Here is a 5,257-nt window from a genome sequence, read left to right on the forward strand (position 1 = left end):
AAGAGGACGCAGAAGGCTACTACAGGTAGCAATTTCAGAATTGGATGATTTGAAATTACAGAGATACATCAGATTCAATATCAGGCTTCTATAAAGTGAAAAAAGGTGTGTAGTTTTTTTTTTTAATTTTTGTGTAAGCTTGGTTTAACGGAATTCAAAGGGCATAGTAAAGCATTATTATCGGTAACTGATGCCCCGAGGAAAGAAAATGCAAACACCTAGTAAGGAACCTGAAAGCTCTAGCATGACTCATGAAGAAGAGGAAGAAATGCTACATGATATATCAAAATTACAAGAACAAGTGCAACAAATGTCACGCTCACAAAAGCTAACAGAAGCTAAGATAAATGGCGTGGAATCTAAGATAAAGGGCATGGAAGCTAAGATGGAGGATTCGATGGCAAATTTGAAGATAGATTTGAAGACAGACATGGAAGAATTGAAGAAGTTGCTACAAGAAAGGGTCACTAATGGTGAAAAGGTAGTAAAGGAAACTCATGATGAGAACAAAAGAAATGTTAATCATGATTCCATAGACTCTAATGTTGGATCGAAGACTCACCATGTTCCAAAAATCGATATGAGGAAGTTTGATGGCAAGGATCCCGCCACATGGATATTACAGATGGAGCAATTCTTCGATCTCAATAATGTGCAAAACACACAAAAGGTACGTATGGAAACTTTATATTTGGAACCAAATCAGTTTGTATGGTATCAATGGCTTTGTTCTCGTAAACAATTTATCACTTGGGCAATTTTTACGGAAGAATTGATAGCACATTATGAGGATACAAAAAGCAACACTTTTTTTAGCCAATTGATAAGTCTCAAACAAAAGGGTTCAATAATGGAGCACATTGAGGAGTTCCAAAAATTGAACATATTCCAGAGGAGCATAGGATTGATGTGTTCATAGGGTCTTTAAAGGATAATATCCAACATGATGTGCGCCTTTGGGAACCTGATTCATTAGAGAAGGCATTCAGGTTAGCAAGAAAAATGGAAAGCAAAATTATGGCAACTAGGAAGCATACCATTCACAACTATAAAGACGGAAGTGTTGTTGCCCATAGTCTTCCACAACCTACAAGGTTGACACCACAACAATTGGAAGAAAAAAGAGCAAAAGGGCTTTGTTACAATTGTGATAGCAAATACACAAAAGGTCATAAGTGTGCTGAGAAGAAATTATTCTACATAGATTGTGAAGAGGAAGAAGAAAAGGAGCAAGAAAGGTCAAAAGAAGAGGATATATTCCAGGAACAAAGCCTAGATGAAGAACAAATAAATCCGACCATATCTTGTAATGCATTGGCGGGAATTACCACTCCTCAAACCATCAAGATAGAAGGACAAATCAAGAAGAAAAAGGTAATAGTGTTGATTGATTCAGGAAGCACCCACAATTTTATTCATTGTAGGGTAGCAAAAGAATTGAATTGCTTCCTATATCCAGCACCAGAGTGTCAAGTGATGATTGCAAATGGAGGAACAATAAATTGTTCTGGAAAGTGCCATAATATCAAGCTATCCATGGGAGAATATGTATTGACTAGCCCAATGCTTTCCATTCCAATGGGAGGTGCTGATGTTGTACTAGGAGTCCAATGGCTACAATCCTTGGGTACAATAGCTTTTAATTTTCAAGAACTTTTCATGAAATTTTCTGTGAAGGAAAGGAAGTTGAATTAAGGGGTATTGCAGGGAAACCAGGAAAGATAATCAGCTCTAATGGCATGACAAAGCTTCTAAAAAAGGAGCAAAGAGGTGTAATTGCACAATTATGTTCGCTAGATGTTTCCACATTGGAATCATCTATTTCTCCAGATCTCCAAAAAGTCTTGGACAATCATTCCAAGGTATTTGAGACTCCCAAAGGTCTCCCACCTATGCGTGATCATGATCATGCTATTCATCTGATTCCAGGAAGTGTTCCTCCAAACATCAGGCCGTACAGATATCCCTATGTCCAAAAAAGTGAAATTGAACGTATGGTTGCAGAAATGCTAGAGGCTGGTATAATTCAACCGAGTCAAAGTTCTTTCTCAGCTCCAGTAGTATTGGTGCACAAGAAGGATGGATCATGGCGCATGTGTCCAGATTATAGGGAGCTCAACAAGCTCACTATTAAAGATAAGTTCCCCATTCCTGTTATTGATGAATTACTGGATGAATTGCATGGATCAATTTACTTCACCAAGTTGGATCTTCGTTCGGGATATCATCAAATCAGAATGAAGATTGAAGACATTCCGAAAACGACATTTAGAACTCATGAGGGTCATTATGAATTTTTGGTCATGCCTTTTGGCCTTACCAATGCACCTTCAACATTTCAAGGTTTGATGAATTCAATTTTCAAACCATTCCTTAGAAAATTTGTGTTAGTATTTTTTGATGATATACTAATCTACAGCAAGTCTTGGAAGGATCATGTTGAACATGTTGACAGGGTGCTACAACTATTGGAGGAGAAACAATTATATGCAAAAAGATCCAAATGTTTCTTTGGAGTCCAGGAGGTGGAATATTTGGGTCATATTGTATCTCATGAAGGAGTTAAGGTAGACCCTAGCAAAATTAAAGCCATTAAGGAATGGAAAATCCCCACATCCATAAAGCATCTGCGAGGATTTCTTGGGTTGACAGGGTATTATCGCAAGTTTGTTAAGAATTATGGGAGAATAGCAGCACCTCTAACAACATTATTGAAGAAAGATTCATTTTCATGGACTTCGGAAGCAACAAAGGCCTTTGAACATCTTAAAGAGGCAATGTGCCAAGCACCGGTCTTAGCTACACCGGACTTCACAAAAACCTTTATTGTGGAATGTGATGCTTCAGGAAATGGAATTGGTGCTGTTCTAATGCAAGATGAAAGACCCATTGCTTTTGAAAGTCGTCCAATCAAGGGAAAGTTTTTAAGCAAAGCTATTTATGAGAAGGAAATGTTGGCAATACTCCATGCACTTAAGAAATGGCGACCCTACCTAATGGGAAGACACTTCAAGGTAAAAACGGATCATGATAGCCTTAAATACTTTTTAGAACAAAGATTATCCTCTGAAGAGCAACAAAAGTGGGTCACAAAGATGTTGGGTTATGACTTTGAAATCATCTACAAAAAAGGGAAGCAAAATGTGGTGGCAGATGCACTCTCAAGAAAGGATGAGGATGTGGAAGCATTGTTGTGTGCCATTTCTATTATCCAACCAGATTGGATAAACGAAGCAAGGGAGGAATGGAAGAATGACGAAGAAGTGTGGGCACTTATTCGAAAGCTACAACAAGATTCCAGTACTTCTGATACATTTAGCTGGCAAAATGATTCGTTATGGTACAAAGATCGCTTATACCTCTGTAAGAATTCCCAGCTAAAACAAAAGATTCTTATGGAATTGCACACTTCTCCCTTAGGAGGGCACTCAGGATTTTTAAAAACTTACCACAGGGTTAAGAAGGAATTTTTTTGGGATGGCCTTAAATCAGATATTCAAAAGTTTGTGGCGGAATGTTTGGTTTGCCAGCAAAATAAAGTTGAAACAATTAAGACACCAGGTCTATTACAACCTTTATCCATTCCAAGCCAACGTTGGGAGGAGGTTTCAATGGATTTTATCACAGGTTTACCCAAGTCTGAGGGAAAGAGTGTCATCATGGTGGTAGTTGACAGACTTACCAAGTATGCACACTTTTGTGCATTATCACATCCATTTAAAGCCAGTACAGTTTCTACTGCATTTATGGAAACAGTTCAAAAGCTACATGGAAACCCAAAGATTATTGTAAGTGACAGAGATCCCATTTTCACTGGAAATTTTTGGACAAAATTATTTTCTTGTCTTGGTACTCAGTTAGCTCATAGCTCATCTTATCATCCTCAATCTGATGGGCAAACTGAGATAGTAAACAAATGTTTGGAAGGATATCTTCGTTGCTTTGTATCTGATAAACAGACACAATGGGTCAAATGGTTGCCTCTGGCTGAATGGTGGTATAACACTTCCTTCCATACAACAACAAAAATGACCCCATTTATGGCACTTTATGGGTATCAACCACCATCCATCACATCATATTTAAGAGAAAATTCTAAGGTTCAGGCAGTGGAACATCACATCGAACATCAACAACAAGTCCTCCAACTCTTAAAGGATAACCTCGTGTTGGCACAAAATAGAATGAAACAACAGGCAGATCAACATCGCAGTGAAAGAAGTTTTGATGTAGGTGATTGGGTATTCCTACGGCTACAACCATATAAGCAAATGTCCCTAAAGCAAGCTAAGAAGGATAATAAATTATCACCAAAGTATTATGGTCCGTACAAGGTGTTGGAAAAGATTGGTACTATGGCATACAAATTGGAGCTTCCTGCAGCTTCTCGATTGCACCCAGTTTTCCATGTTTCATGTTTAAAGAAGGTTATAGGTGACAAGCTCCCAATTCAAACAATATTGCCAGAACTTGACGAGGAAGGAAAAATTATATTGGAACCGGAAGCAGTCACAGAAACAAGAACTCGACAGCTACGAAATCGATCAATTTCAGAGTATCTTATCAAGTGGAAGAACTTATCCGCTGAAGATTCCACATGGGAGGATGAGAATTTTATGCAGAAGTATCCAGAACTACTCAAGCGTTGAGGACAACACTTTTTTGAAGGAGAGGGGCATGTTGGGTCCCTATAATACTAGTGATTACCCCATTACTATTGTAGTTATACCCCTTATTTATATTGTTGTGCCCCTATTACCCCCATATTGTTATTTCTGTGCCCCATAGAATCCCTCTATTGTTATTTTTGTGGCTTTATATTATTATTGTTAGGTCGGCTGGATTATATTGTGACTCCTTAGACTCCTATATATAGAAAGGAGGTTTTGTCATTTGTATCATCCAAGAATTGTTCATTTATGTAATGTAAAGGAGGTTGCCCCCTCGAAGAGGCTGAATTCTAAGGCGTGGATCTTTCTTTTCTATCTTTTTGTGAGCTGGTTTCATAACAATAACATAAAGTATAACACAATGTAATTAAATAAAAATCACAAATTATTGAGTAATCACTCAAAATATTAGAATTATTCTCCTATATGTTTGTTGGTTTGGGTCTGAATGCTTTCATTTTCCATTGCTTTCACTATTACCCATCTTGCAGTGACTATGAACGACCACTCTTGCTAACCACAAGGTATAATATGGGCTTGAAGTTTAGTTTTTCGATCCAACGAACACTATTTTTATCCAACTTAAC

The sequence above is a fragment of the Pinus tabuliformis genome, chromosome 9 (assembly GCF_031772625.1).
Source record: "Pinus tabuliformis cultivar Carrire ecotype Pingquan chromosome 9, CPIR1, whole genome shotgun sequence".
In the NCBI taxonomy this organism is placed as follows: domain Eukaryota; kingdom Viridiplantae; phylum Streptophyta; class Pinopsida; order Pinales; family Pinaceae; genus Pinus; species Pinus tabuliformis.